This window comes from Pleurodeles waltl, chromosome 6, assembly GCF_031143425.1.
Source record: "Pleurodeles waltl isolate 20211129_DDA chromosome 6, aPleWal1.hap1.20221129, whole genome shotgun sequence".
In the NCBI taxonomy this organism is placed as follows: domain Eukaryota; kingdom Metazoa; phylum Chordata; class Amphibia; order Caudata; family Salamandridae; genus Pleurodeles; species Pleurodeles waltl.
Genome location: NC_090445.1, coordinates 84,889,817 through 84,904,737, shown reverse-complemented (window position 1 = coordinate 84,904,737; position 14,921 = coordinate 84,889,817). Strand labels below are relative to the sequence as shown.

The 14,921-nt window shown below is 47.4% G+C and overlaps 1 protein-coding gene across 4 annotated transcripts in view; it reads right to left on the bottom strand.

The window, feature by feature from the left end:
• Positions 1-14,921, bottom strand: part of LOC138299253 (erythroid membrane-associated protein-like) — a 347,615-nt gene that overhangs the window by 152,989 nt on the left and 179,705 nt on the right. The window lies entirely within an intron of this gene.

Genomic DNA, 14,921 nt, shown 5'->3' with positions numbered 1-14,921 from the left:
TAAGAGGTGTTTCTAGCAGCTTAGGCTGATAGAAGGTAGCTATGTCAAAGCAGCTTAGGCTCAACTAGGAGACATGTAAAGCTCCTACTATACCACTGGTGTCATATGCACAATATCATAAGAAAACACAATACACAGATATACTAAAAATAAAGTTACTTTATTTTTATGACAATATGCCAAAAGTATCTCAGTGAGTACCCTCAGTATGAGGATAAGAAATATACACAAGATATATGTACACAAACCAAAATTATGCAGATAATAGCAAAAGGAAGTAATGCAAGCAATGTAAAGTTACAGTAGATTGCAATAGGAGCACCTAGGTATAGGGGCAACACAAACCATATACTCCAAAGGTGGAATGCGATCCATGAATGGACCCCAAACCTATGTAAGCTTGTAGAGGGTCGCTGGGACTGTAAGAAAACAGTGAGGGTTAGAAAAATAGCCCAGCCCAAGACCCTGAAAGGTAGGTGTAAAGTGCACCTACTAACCCCAGAGAGCACAGAAGTCATGATAGGGAGATTCTGCAGGAAGAACAAACAACGGCAATGCAACAACTGTGGATTTCCGGACCTGAGTACCTGTAAGACAAGGGGACCAAGTCCAAGAGTCGCAACAGTGTCGAGAGTGGGCAGGAGCCCAAGAAATGCCAGCTGAGGGTGCAAGGAAGCTGCCACGTGTTGGAAGAAGCTTGGTGTTCTGCAAGAACGAAGAGGACTAGGAACTTCCCCTTTGGAGGATGGATGTCCCACGTCATGAAGAAGCTTGCAGAGGTGTTCCCACGCAGAAAGACTGAAAACAAGCCTTGCTAGCTGCAAGGGTCACGGTTAGGGTTTTTGGATGCTGCTGTGGCCCAGGAGGGACCAGGATGTCGCCACTTGGATGAGGAGACAGAGGGGGCGCCCTGCAACTCAGGGAGCCCTCACAGAAGCAGGCAGCACCCGCAGAAGTACCTGAACAGGCACTTAGAAGAAAAGTGAACCGGAGTCCACCCGAAGTTACAAAAGGGAGTCCCACGACGCCGGAGGACAACTCAGAAAGGTTGTGCACTGCAGGTTAGAGTGTCGGGGACCAGGCTTGGCTGTGCACGAAGGAAATCCTGGAAGAGTGCACAGGAGCCGGGGCAGCTGCAAATCACGCGGTACCCAGCAATGCAGTCTAGCGTGAGGAGGCAAGGACTTACCTCCACCAAACTTGGACTGAAGAGTCACTGGACTGTGGGAGTCACTTGCACAGAGTTGCTGAGTTCCAGGGACCATGCTCGTCGTGCTGAGAGGGGACCCAGAGGACCGGTGATGCAGGGGGAAGATTCAGTCGACCCACAGGAGATTTCTTCAGAGCTCCTGGTGCAGAGAGGAGGCAGGCTACCCCCAGAGCATGCACCACCTGGAAACAGTCGAGAAAGCCGGCAGGATGAAGCGAAACCAGGTTGCTAGTAGTCGTCTTGCTACTTTGTTGCGGTTTTGCAGGCATCCTGATCAGTCAGCGGTCGATCCTTTGGCAGAAGGTGAAGAGGGAGATGCAGAGGAACTCTGGTGAGCTCTTGCATTCATTATCTGGTGAGATCCCAAAAGCAGAGACCCTAAATAGCCAGAAAAGGAGGTTTGGCTACCCAGGAAAGAGGATTGGCTACCAAGAGAGGTAAAAGCCTATCAGAAGGAGCCTCTGACGTCACCTGCTGGCACTGGCCACTCAGAGCAGTCCAGTGTGCCACAGACACCTCTGTTTCCAAGATGGCAAAGGTCTGGGACACACTGGAGGAGCTCTGGGCACCTCCCCTGGGAGGTGCAGGTCAGGGGAGTGGTCACTCCCCTTTCCTTTGTCCAGTTTCGCACCAGAGCAGGGCTGGGGGATCCCTGAGCTGGTGTAGACTGGCTTATGCAGAGATGGGCACCATCTGTGCCCATCAAAGCATTTCCAGAGGCTGGGGGAGGCTACACCTCCCCAGCCTTCACACCTATTTCCAAAGGGAGAGGGTGTTACACCCTCTCTCAGAGAAGTCCTTTGTTCTTCCTTCCAGGGCTGCCTGGACCCCAGGAGGGCAGAAAGATGTCTGAGGGGTTGGCAGCAGCTGCAGCGGAGACCCCAGAAAGGCAGTTTGGCAGTACCCCTGTGCTAGAGACCCGAGTGATCATGGATTTGTCCCCCCAATGCCAGAATGGCATTGGGGTGACAATTCCATGATCTTAAACATGTTACATGGCCATGTTCGGAGTTACCATTGTGATGCTGTACATAGGTAGTGACCTATGTACAGTGCACACGTGTAAGGGTGTCCCCGCACTCACAAAGTCCGGGGAATTTGCCCTGAACGATGTGGGGGCACCTTGGCTAGTGCCAGGGTGCCCTCACACTAAGTAACTTTGCACCCAACCTTCACCAGGTGAAGGTTAGACATATAGGTGACTTATAAGTTACTTAAGTGCAGTGGTAAATGGCTGTGAAATAAGTGGGCGTTATTTCACTCAGGTTGCACTGGCAGGCCGTAGGGATCTCCTGGAACCCCAATACCCTGGGTACCTCAGTACCATATACTAGGGAATTATATGGGTGTACCAGTATGCCAATGTGAATTGGTAAATTTAGTCACTAGCCTGTTAGTGACACATTTGGAAAGCAGAGAGAGCATAACCACTGAGGTTCTGGTTAGCAGAGCCTCAGTGAGACAGTAAGGCATCACACAGGGAACACATACAGGGCACATACTTATGAGCACTGGGGCCCTGGCTGGAAGGGTCCCAGTGACACAGACTAAAACAACATATGTACAGTGAAATATGGGGGTAACATGCCAGGCAAGATGGTACTTTCCTACACCACCCTATTGTTTTCCATGGTACGCAGTGCTGCACTGCAATCCCGCTTGCACTGAGAGGTGTATTGTGCTGTTGCAACCCCTGGCACCTGCCCTGTAAGGTCAGTTTGCTGCCCCTGCCCATCTCCCTTCTGCCCTCTATTATCTAAGTCCATGTCCCTACCCCAAAAACTGGGGAATTGAGTTTCCCCATTGACTTACATTGAAAAAGAGGATATTGTAGGCAGGAGACAGATAAAATAAAGCTCCTTTGGGCTACAAACATCAGGAGTCCCCTGCCTGAATCCGGTCTGTTGGCATGTATGGTTGTACTGCCACTGCCTCTTCCTTCTGCTCTCACTATTATATCATATTGCCACTGCCTCTCTTGCCTATCCTGCATGGTTAATATGTTGCCCCTTCCCCCCTTTGCCCTGCCCTCTGTGGTCCCTTGCGCTGCCATTGCTCTCCTGCCTGCCCAGCATGGTCAACTTGTTGCCTCTGCACCCTCCTCCCTGCTCTAAATTATGAGTCTGTGCCCCTGACATCTGCCTCCCCAGTGTATTCTGATGAACAACTGGATTGCTAACATTCTATATTTATTACAATGGTGTGGCTCGCCTGTCATCATCTTGATGTTATCAAAACTGTAATACCTGTTAACGTTGAAATTTATAATGAATATTCATGTATTCTGAGTGTTGAATTTGTATAGAAAATGTAATAACATAGAAAAAAATAATGCACAGATTTGAAGGTGCGCCGCCAATGTTCACAAAGTGTACTTATTAATGGCTTATTAATATGTAATGTTGAGCTTATGTTTGATTTATGTAGTAAAGTGTCATATTAAGGGTTATGAATTATGTATTAGCTTTATTAATCGAAGGCTTTAATTTAGCGAGGTCTTGGTCTAGTTGCACAGCCTCATGACAAGCTGCATTGCTTAGAGAATTAAATTGTGATTTTCCACTGTGCTGACCAAGTGCTTGTAGCTAAAAGTCTTTCTCGTGAGAACTGCTTGCTAGGAGATGATGTACTTGCTAATGAAACAATGTTTAATGTAATGTGTGTAAGACTGACTTTCCCAGGAGAAGACAATGAATGTACTGACTGGAGTATAAGCTGCAAAAAATATTGTTACCTGATGAGCACAATGACGAGAGTGGGAGACGAGAAACCAGTCATCGATATGTGAACCATGTACTAGTAGAAATGTAGATTTTAAGTTTTAGTTTTATTGGACAAAGTGTGAACATGCGGTTCTTGAACTAATCAGGATGGGGAAGTCGTTTTAGGAAATCTAACTTAGCCAGAATGCACTGCGAGGAGACACCTCATTTCACCCATTTTCCCCGAGAAGAGACGTGCTTAACTTTAATGCTTAAAGAGACTTTGGGGGTCATTCCGACTCCCGCCGACCGCGGTAACCGCGGTGCCGGTGGGAGCCGCCAGAATACCGCTCTGCGGTCAGTAGACCGCAGCGGTTATTCTGTGTTTCCCGCTGGGCTGGCGGGCGACCGCAAGAAGGCCGCCCGCCAGCCCAGCGGGAAACCCCTTCCCACGAGGAAGCCGGCTCCGAATGGAGCCGGCGGAGTGGGAAGGGTGCGACGGGTGCAGTTGCACCCGTCGCGATTTTCAGTGTCTGCATGGCAGACACTGAAAATCTTTGTGGGGCCCCCAGGGGCCCCACGACACCCCTCACCGCCATCCTGTTCCTGACACAGGATGGCGGTGAGGGGGTCGGAATCCCCCATGGCGGATTCCTCAGGGCAGCGGAAAACCGGCGGGACACCGCCGGTTTTCCGTTTCTGACCGTGGCCATACCGCCGCGGTCAGAATGCCCTTAGGAGCACCGCCAGCCTGTTGGCGGTGCTCCCGCCGACCCCGGCCCTGGCGGTCAAGGACTGCCAGGGTCGGAATCACCCCCTTTGCGTTTTCTGAACTTTGATGCTGAATCCTGATGCCTAGATGACCGAACTGATTTCCTGCTGACGAAGACTGTCACAGCTTGCTGATCCTACTGAGAAGAGGTATACTGATTATGATACTGTTTGCTATATATGCTTTTGTTTCTAGGTACCAACTGCTTTTTGATAGAGCCATAGTTAGATGGGTTTTCAAATTTGTGGGACTTATGTTAGTTAGGGTTTTCACTGATGAAGTTCGCTACATGTAATAACAGTTGATGCCTTTTCTTTGATGAATCTAAATGTATATAATATCGTTTGCGCAGTTATTCTTGCTATTAATTTGCACTGAAAAGTAAGAATGCGTAGTAGCTTAAGATTTGATTAGATTGTGATTCTTTCGCTGCTTTGGTCATCCACTGTTGTTTCTGTATGTTTATCATTTGATTTTGAGATTAAGTTACGTAACATTAGCATTGTTAATATAGGGAAATAAACATTCTAACTTTTACATAAAGGTGTGGTTATTCATGACCGCAAGATCATGGTGAGTGACAATTACTGGCTCCTATTGATTACAAATGTTACTTATTGTTATTGGATATTGATCTGTATTGGTACAGGATATATGGTGGGAAAACCTCGAAGTGAGTCAAAAGGTCCATCAACCTATTCGCGTCTCCTTGTAAGTTTACCTATTAAGGTCTGATGCACTTATATAACTAAAGCATTTCCTGTAGAAATTATTTCCATGGAAATTATGGTTAGTGCTCTAAAAAACCTAAAATGATTACATATTTTCAGAGTTCTCAAATAGCAACAAGGCACTTTCAAATTATTTGCTATTTTGATTTTTTTATCCCGGTAATCACTTGATTATATGTTGCACTCAGGGGAGAGAATGTGGTGTTATGGCCAGAGATGCAGACTTTGCAACTGGTGAACCAGGTTTGAGCTTCAGCATCAGCGCGACATCTTATGATTCCGAGCAAATTACGTAATCTCCCTATGCCTAAAGCCCACAAGGAATGTTTTCTTGTGTAATGCAGCTGATGCCCATGTAAAACACTGCAATACCTTCAGGTCAAGTCTGTGCTATATAAAACTGCAAAACAAAACCAAAAAAATTAAGGGCCTGATTTTGGTGCTGGCGGAGAGAATATTCTATCACAAATGTGATGTGTATCCCGTCCACTGTATTATGATTCCCATAGGATATAATGGGATTGTAATACGCGGATGGGATATCCGTCACGTTTGTGATTAAGTAACCCTCTCCGTCAAGATCTAAATTAGGCCCTAAGGCCCTCATTATGACATTGGCGGTAAATCCCACTTACCGCCACGCTGACGGCCACCAACTTACCGCCGCAGTGGCGGATATCTGTTCACCATATTATGACACACACACACCAATCTGTCAGTATCCAGCCACATACACAAATCAGCCAGACCAAAGGTCAGTGATGAACTGGAGGTCCCAAAACCCGTACCGTTACGCCAACAGAACTACGCCCACCACATAATGACCCACGAATCACCACGGTGGACATTCAACAGCGGTAAACCATTGGTGGTACATTCCGCTGCACTCACAATGGACACCCACAGACAAAACAAAACCAGATTGGACAATTCAAACAACACACACCTGACACCCATACACACACCGCACCCACACACCCACACCACTATAAAGCACACACACACATAACCCACAACCCTTTACCAATACAAATCATTGCCACCAGAGAGACACCAAGACCAATGACACAACTAGACACACACACTACTCACAACTATACACCACTCACGCACTCCACATCTCACACCCCAACACATTACCCAACACACATCACTCAACACCCATGGCACCACAAAGACACCCCCGTTTCACAGAGGAGGAGCTAAGGGTCATGGTGGAGGAAATTGTCAGGGTAGAGCCACAGCTATTCGGAGCACAGATGCAGCAGATATCAGGAGCTAGGAAGATGGAGCTATGGTGGAGAATCGTGGACAGGGTCAATGACCTGGGACAGCACATAAGAACTAGGGATGACATCAGGAAGAGAAGGAACAACCTACGGGGGAAGGTACGTTCCACTGCAAGACACTAGCTCGCCATACAGAGGACTGGCGGTGGACCGCCACCTCCTCCCCCACAACTCACAGCATGGGAGCAGCAAGTCTTGGCAGTAGTGCATCCTGAGGGCCTGGCGAGAGTCGGAGGAGGACTAGATTCTGGGAAGTCAACTCTCTACAGCTATCACTTCCCTACCTGCATGCCATCAAAAACCCTCAGACTCACTCCCATCACTCCACTATCACATCTCACTTATCCCAATGCCAAGCCCTGCATGCTGTAACAATGCATGGACACCACTTACAGCCCTGCATGGGCACCCATCACTAAAGCATGCACACCATAGAGAATCAACTATCCCACCATACACTATCATACACAAGTGAAAGTTGCAAGGCAATTCCAACCAAAGAGGGGAAGCCACGGATGTACAATATAACACATCATTTACATCCCCACAGGTACCCCAGCCAATGTCAGTGGAGAGGAGGTGCCAGCATTATCCAGTCCCCCAACTGAAGAGGCCCACAGTGATGACAGCAACTCTGGTCTTCAGGACCTGGATGACCAACCTGGCCCATCAGGGACCACTGGACAGCAGGTTACCCAGGCCCAGTCACACACCACCACAGAGCCTCCCCCATCAGGAGACAACACCACATACTTCTAACCCCAGGACACGTCAATCAGCAGTGTTTCCACCTCTACAGGGACCCCAAGGCACACCTCGCCCCCAAGAAAATAACAACAGGGACACTTGGAGGACCGATGTGCGCCAGGGGGAGGGCAGGACCAGGGAACCGACTCTCCAGGAGGTACTCGCAGAGATCCTGGGAGCATACCATCATTCCCAGGACACGATGGGCCAGATCCTGGACAACGTGCATGAGAACAGGCGGCTGCAGGAGGAACAGTACCAGGGGGATCAAGGAGGACTTGCAGGCCATTAACAACACCCTGATCTCCATAGCAGGGGTGCTGGCAGACATGGCCAACATTATGAGGGAGGCAGTCTCACACCAGTGGGTCCCTGCCACTAGCCAGACATCTGAACAGCCTTCCACCTCCTCAGCCGCTAGTGGCCAGGAGGCCCCGCCACAGGACTCTTAGGCCACCAGCACCCCTCCCCCTGCAGAAGGTGAACCACCCCACAAACGTTTCCTGTGATCCAGACAGAAGCCAGAGACACTTGCCAAGACCCCCACCAGGAAATGAGACTATCCTGATTGTCACCCTTGTGTCCCACTCAGTCACCCTGTCCACTTTGAACTGCCATTGCTCCCCTTCCTATGTACCCTTGGACAACCGACCTGTGCTACAAATAGACTGGAACAATACCCTGGACTGTCCTCCATCATCACCCCATTCCATTACACTTGCCCCTCCATATATTAGCACTTCAATAAACACACTTAAAAAAATAATAATTGGGAGTATGTCATGTATATCAAATATGTATTCAATGTAACAGGTACAAAGATTGCAAATCAACTGTACAGAGAATGAGCATAGATTAATAACCTGTAGCTGGCTGTAAGGATCAAACCAGGAGTATATGTCAAGGCTCACCAACATCTGCAAAATAAATTGCCAGAGGGAACAGTAAGTGTGCCTAGAAGTGGAAAATATCAGCATGCCAATACCACACAAATCAAAAGTCATTGAAATGTGAAGTAACACTGTCCTACATGTGTCATTGGAAGTATTGTCGGATCACATATGTTCTGTTGTCCTCATCCTCATCCTCTGCCTCCTCATCCTCACCGTCAACAGGGTCTACTGCTGCCACACGGGCATCTCCAGCCTCCTCCTCCTGCAGGAATGGTATATGGCGTCTGAGGGCCAGGTTATGCAACATGCAGCATGCCACCACTATCTGGCAGACATTCTTTGGTGAGTAGCACAGGGATCCACCTGTTAGATGGAGGCACCGGAACCTGGCCTTCAGGAGGCCAAAGGTCCTTTCTATGATACTTTTGGTTCGCCCATGTACCTCATGATAACATTCTTCTGCCCTTGTCCTGGCATTCCTCACAGGGGTCAGCAGCCACAATAGGTTCGGGTAACCAGTGTCACTTGTAAATATTGAGGGACAACATTTAGCCACACACTATCCTATATGGCCCACACCATACCCATACACCAACATATACTGGGTGGGAACCAGGGCTCACCTATCAGCCACACCCTGTGCCTCTATAGTTGGCCCATCACATTTGGGATGCTGCTATTACTTAGGACAAAGGCATCATGCACCGACCCAGTGGCAAATGGGGGTGCGAGGGGGGCATGGCCGCAGGGGACGCAGTGACGGAACTAGGGAGAAGGAAGAGAACCGGCGAAGAGGTCGGAAACAGAAAAAGGCAATAAACAGAGTTAAAACAGGGAAGGCACAAGACCGAGTCTTACAAAAACAGGAAAAGGCACAGAAAACGGCACAAAAAAACACTAAGACAAAATTTCAGGACACACACACAATACTTACAGCAACCACAAGACACCAGGGATCAGACGCAGGCGGGTGCCTGCGCATGGTGGAGCGCCTCAAACTCACGTCAGTAGCGATGGTGGGGTCGGGGGCACGGAGGCAGGCTGGTGGAGCTGCTCGGCGTGTCGAGTGATTCCTGGCCTTAAGGCAGATCAGGGATCAGGTCAGGGTTCAAACAGAGATACTGTTTGATTATCGCAACGTTTAAGCCCCCACAGAGGCAATCATGCTCAAGTCCCCACAAATGTAGTGTGTGACTAAAGTGGCATCCAAGTCCTCACAGGGATAGTGTGTGGTGTTAGTGGTGTGCAGGCCCCCACAGAGAGGGTGTTTGGTGATGGGGATGTTCAAATCCCCACAGAGATAGTATGTGATTAAAGGAATGTGCAAGTCCCCCCTGTTAAACCCTCCACCTAAATAGCACGTGTTTATAGCGATGTTCAAATCCCCACAAGGAACAGTGTGATAATGTATGATTATAAGGACACGCGTCCCCACACAGCGAGTGTGTGAAGCTAATCATGCTCAGTTCCCACTGAGATGGTGTGTAAAGATAATGGGCCAGATTCATAAACAGCATTTTGTAGTATGACAAATAGTAAAACAGAAGAACGGCTTACTTAGTACTAACACAATTCACAAAGTGTAAACATCCACCTCTCCTATCTTTTCTATGCAGAGATCCTCGCACATGTATGTTTACTACTTAGTAAAAAATGTGAGAGGAACCAGGAGATTGGCTGGAAAAAAGGGCATTGTCACTACTAAATGGAGTGGCTTAGGGAGCAGCAGCCACGCACAAAAGAGTAAACCCATTGCTGTCCACAAACTGCACTGCAGTTATAACAGCAAACATGATCACAACAGCAATAAATGTTCTCCAGCTCATTCCTGGAATAAGTCCACAACCACACAAGGCTAACCAATGGTACTGCAACACTCTTCCATGGAAAATAATGATGGTAGGGACTTCAATTAGAACCTCATAGGAAATAATGTTAAGATTAATCAATTTATTTTACTTTTTAAGGACATATATATTTAAATGTATATTATTAGCTGGTGGCACTCGCAACGAGATAGTAATAGTTAGGTCAGCTGTTCAATAGGAAAAGCATTATTTGTGTTGCTAATAACTTTGGCCCCATTAGACGAATTTCCAATTCCAAAATGGTGCTACTTTTTTACTAGAATGTGCATGGAAAGTTTTTGGGGTAATGTCTCAAGCCGGGGCCAAGAAAAAAGGGGGTCCCAAAATGCAAAATCCCCATGAGTTTTCCATAGACTTCTTTAGGCAGGGCTGCAGCAAAACCTGCTCAACAGAATTACACCAGATTGGGCAGCAAGCTAGATCTTGGTCCACAGATTGTGTTTGTGATTTCATGTAAATCTGTTCAGTAGTTTTTTTAAATTAAGGTACAAAAATAATTGTTACACTAGATGGTTGGGTCTATGAGAGTCTGCAGAGACTCTTGCCAGAGCGCAGATTTAAAAATACAGCGTACTGATTGACCCAGGGAGCTTTATTACCCCTAGGCCATTTTGCTCCCACGGGAGCTCTGATATCCCGCCAGCAACATGCGAGAGATGTTTCTGGTGGCCATTATAGGACTTGGGGACTTAGGGCCTGATTACAAGTCTGGCGATCACAAGACCTTTAAAAATGCTCTCACCTATTGAGAGTCGACTTTTGATCTGTTTCCCTGCCCGCACTGCTGCAAGTAGGGACACAGATCAAAATATTGCTCCGGCCTGGAGAGAGCAGCATAAGGAGCTGCTCCCTCAAGGCGAAAGTAATGGCGGCTCCTGCTGCATGCAGGGAGCCAGGTGGGGCTGCGGGGCCTTGGATATCCCTCCATAGTTCCAATGAGAGTATGGTGGGTGCGCTGGGTGTGCACCAGGGCACCACCTTTAAGTGTTGAGGGCCCCAGTGGATGGGGTCCCCATGGCTGATAATGGTTCTGGGAGGGGATCAGCAGGAATGTCATCAATAATGTAATTTGAGATGTCATCAGTGATGTCATATATGATGTCATAGAACATGTTATGAGTGATGTAATATGTGAGGTCATAAGCAGTACATGGCGGGGCGGCAAGTTGCTAACTATAACAGGTTGATTTCTGTGTTTTTTCCCCGATAAAAACGCGAATTTTTTCACTGACAATTTCATCTTGCTATAACGTTACTTTAACCTTTGTTTTTTTCAGTATATGTATATATATATATATATATATATATAGATAGATAGATAGATAGATAGATAGATAGATAGATAGATAGATAGATAGATAGATAGATAGATAGATAGGTAGATAGATGTGTTCACTGAAAAAACAAAGGTAACGGGGACGTTATAGTTAGGAAATAGAATTTGAAAAAATATCGAAATTCACTTAAAAAACAAAGATTACAGGGACATTATAGTTAGGTTCACATTGCTAACGTAAAAAAACATAGAAATTCAGCAGTTAGAGTTATTTCGAATAACTATAACTTGTGCTCTAAGGTAACTATAACTTGCACCCCCCACCATTCACAGTTTTCTCAACAATAATGTTACTGCAATTAAGTTATAAACGTTAGAAAAGATGCCATGAGTGCTGTAATATCTGGGATAATTAGCAGTGCATGGCGAGGGCGCCCTGTATGGCCGTTGTTCTACCACTGCCCTTCCCACCTGCCCTGAACAGTTAGTTTGCTGCCCCATCCACCTCCTCACTGCTCTCTGTCATCTGAGTCCATTCACCAGCCCCCCCTTTCTGCTCTGCATGGTCCGATGTGCTGCCACTGCCCTCCATTCAGCTTGATATCTCTGCCTACTCCTTGTGCCCTCTATTGCCCAATTCTATGCCCCATCACTACCTTCCTGCTTAGCATCTGTGCTTAGCTTGCTGCCCCTGCTGTCCTTCCCCCTGCCCTCCGTTGTCGGTGTGCTTGCCCCTGCTCCCTCCTTTTTGCTCACCATGTTCACTGACCTGCCACTGACCCCCCCCATCTACTTTGAGTGTTCTGTTGAGCTGCCACTTCCACTGCCACCTGCCTGGCACAGTCAGATGACTGCTGCCTGTCTGCCACCTCTGTACTGCCTGTCTCAGTTCTATGCCCCTATCACCTCCCTCCTGTCCGCCATGGTCCATATGTCTGCCTCTCCCTTCTTCCCTCCATGCTTTGTTGTGCTGCAACTGTTCCTCCTATCTACCATGCATGGGCCATCGTGATACTCCTTGCCTGCCCTTCCTTGCCTGTGTCCAGACCCTACCCATCCCTTTTGCCCTCCGTGGTTCTTTGTGCATGCCCCTGCCCCCTCCCTCTTTCCCACCATAGCTGTTGTGCTGCCATTAACCCTCCTGCTTGCCATGCATGGCCTTCTGTGCTGCCACAGCCCCTCCCACCTGGCTTGTGTTCTCAGCTTGCTGCCCCCAAACCCCTCCCATCTTCCCTTTGTTGCCTGTGTGTATGCCATTATAGTATCACTATTGCCCTCTATGGTGTGTTGTGTTTCCTGTGCCCATTGCACCTATCCTCCATGGTCAGCCTGCTTCTCCAGCCCTGCTCCCTTGCCTCCGCCCTCTGCTTTCCATGTGCATGTATGGTTGTACTGCCCCTGCCCCCTTCCTTCTGCCTTTCATGGTTCGATATTCTGCAAATGTCCCTCCTGTCTGTCTGGTATGGTCAGTTTGCTGCCCTTGCCTCTTTCACCTCTGCTTTCTGTTGTCCATATGCATGGCCCTGTCTCCTCCATGTTGCTTTCCTTGGTCTGTTGTGCTGTACTGCCGTCCTGCTTGTCCTGTGTGGAGTATTGTGCTGCTGCAACCCCTGATGCCTGTTCTGTAAGGTCAGTTTGGTGCCCCTGCTCATTTCCCTCCTGCTGTCTGTTATCTGTTATCTGAGTCCATTTCCTAAGCCATTCTTTCTGCTCTTGGTGATCCAATGTACCATACTTGCCAACATTTCATACTTGGTAAGAGGGAGACTTTGAAAAACAAACCTGAAACATTGGTTTTCCTCATTCACTTACACTGAAAAAGAGGATATTTTAGGCAGGAGACAGGTAAAATACACTCCTTTTGGGCTTTAATCAGGTCTGTTGGCATGTATGGTAGTACTGCCACTGCCTCTTCCTTCTGCCCTCAATGGTTTGTTATATTGCCACAGCCTCTCTTGCTGCCCTCCATGGTCCGTTGTGCTGCCATTGACCCTCCCGCCTACCCAGTATGGTCAACTTGTTACCATAATTTGTATGAAAATAACATCCTTTCATTTTTATAATGTCTAAAGGACTTGTGCCCTCGCCATGCACAGTTTTATCATGAACATTTTTTCTGCAAATTTTACATTGATAATATCAATGATGTTATCAAAGATGTCATGAGTGTCGTAATTTGTGGGGTAATTAGCAGTGCATGGCGAAGGCAAGGCTTAGTTACCTTAGGGCTCGAGTTATAGTTATTTGAGATTACTCTATAACAGGTGAATTTATATGGTTTTGTTTATTTAAAATGTGAACCTAACTGCAGCATCCCTGTAACCGTTGTTTTTTAAGTGAATTCCTATGTTTTTTAATGTAAAGTAATTTTCATTACTATACATTAATCCAAACTGTGGCCAGGACCCCAGGCTAAACCCTGTAACAACCTAAACCCATGCTGCGCACAGCTGACCTGCAACTAACCCCGTATAACAACCCAATCCTGTGCTGCTCACGGCCTTCGGCTGTGCACAGGGGCAGTTGGCTGAAGCACCTGGCCTATGGCCAGGCCCTGCAGCCAACCCCTCTAACCACCTAAACCCAGGCGGCGCATGGCCTTTGGCTGTGTGCAGCATGAGTTGGCCCTGGCCTGTCTTTCTGAGTGTGAGAGTGAATGTGACAATGTCTGCCTGGATGTGAGAGTGGGTGTGTGAGTGCAAAAGTGAGTGTGAGAGTGCCTGTGTTAGTGGGAGAGTGGATGTGACAGCATCTCTCTGGGTGAAAGTGTGGGTGTGACAGTGTCTATTGTGCTGTCAGAGTGGGTGTGAGAGTGTTTGGCTGGATGTTAAAGACCATATGGAAAAATGAATGGGAAAAACCTGTTTTGGACCCCCGCTGCTTGACAGATCACCAGAAAGCTTTCAAGACTGCACCTGAATTGACCTAAGTATACAATTAGAAAATTGTGAAGATTGATCAAGCGGCGCCATCGTTATAGGCAAAACAAAACGTGCGCAGTCTATGGAAACTAGGTCCTAACTATAACTACTTAGTGGTGACTGCCACTGGGTTTTTATTATATATATATATATATATATATATATATAAACAAGTTACTTACCTTCGGTAACGCTTTTTCTGGTGGATACAATAGCAACCTGTGGATTCCTCACCTTATGAATTCTCCCAATGCGCCGGCATTTGACGGAAAATTTTCTTCCCAGCTCTCCAAGTCGAAGAGGACGTCACAATTGCACGGCTCCACGTGACTCTGTCTGATGTCACCGTGCCAATAAGAGGTCCTCTCCAGCGTGCTGACGTCAGTTTCACCCATTTTTTACACGCCTTTGAGCCGAACAGGTGAAAACCGACCTCACAATAGCTCAAACAAATACACACATAAAACCATATTGATGTAACACAATTATAACCATCATTCATATATACATAA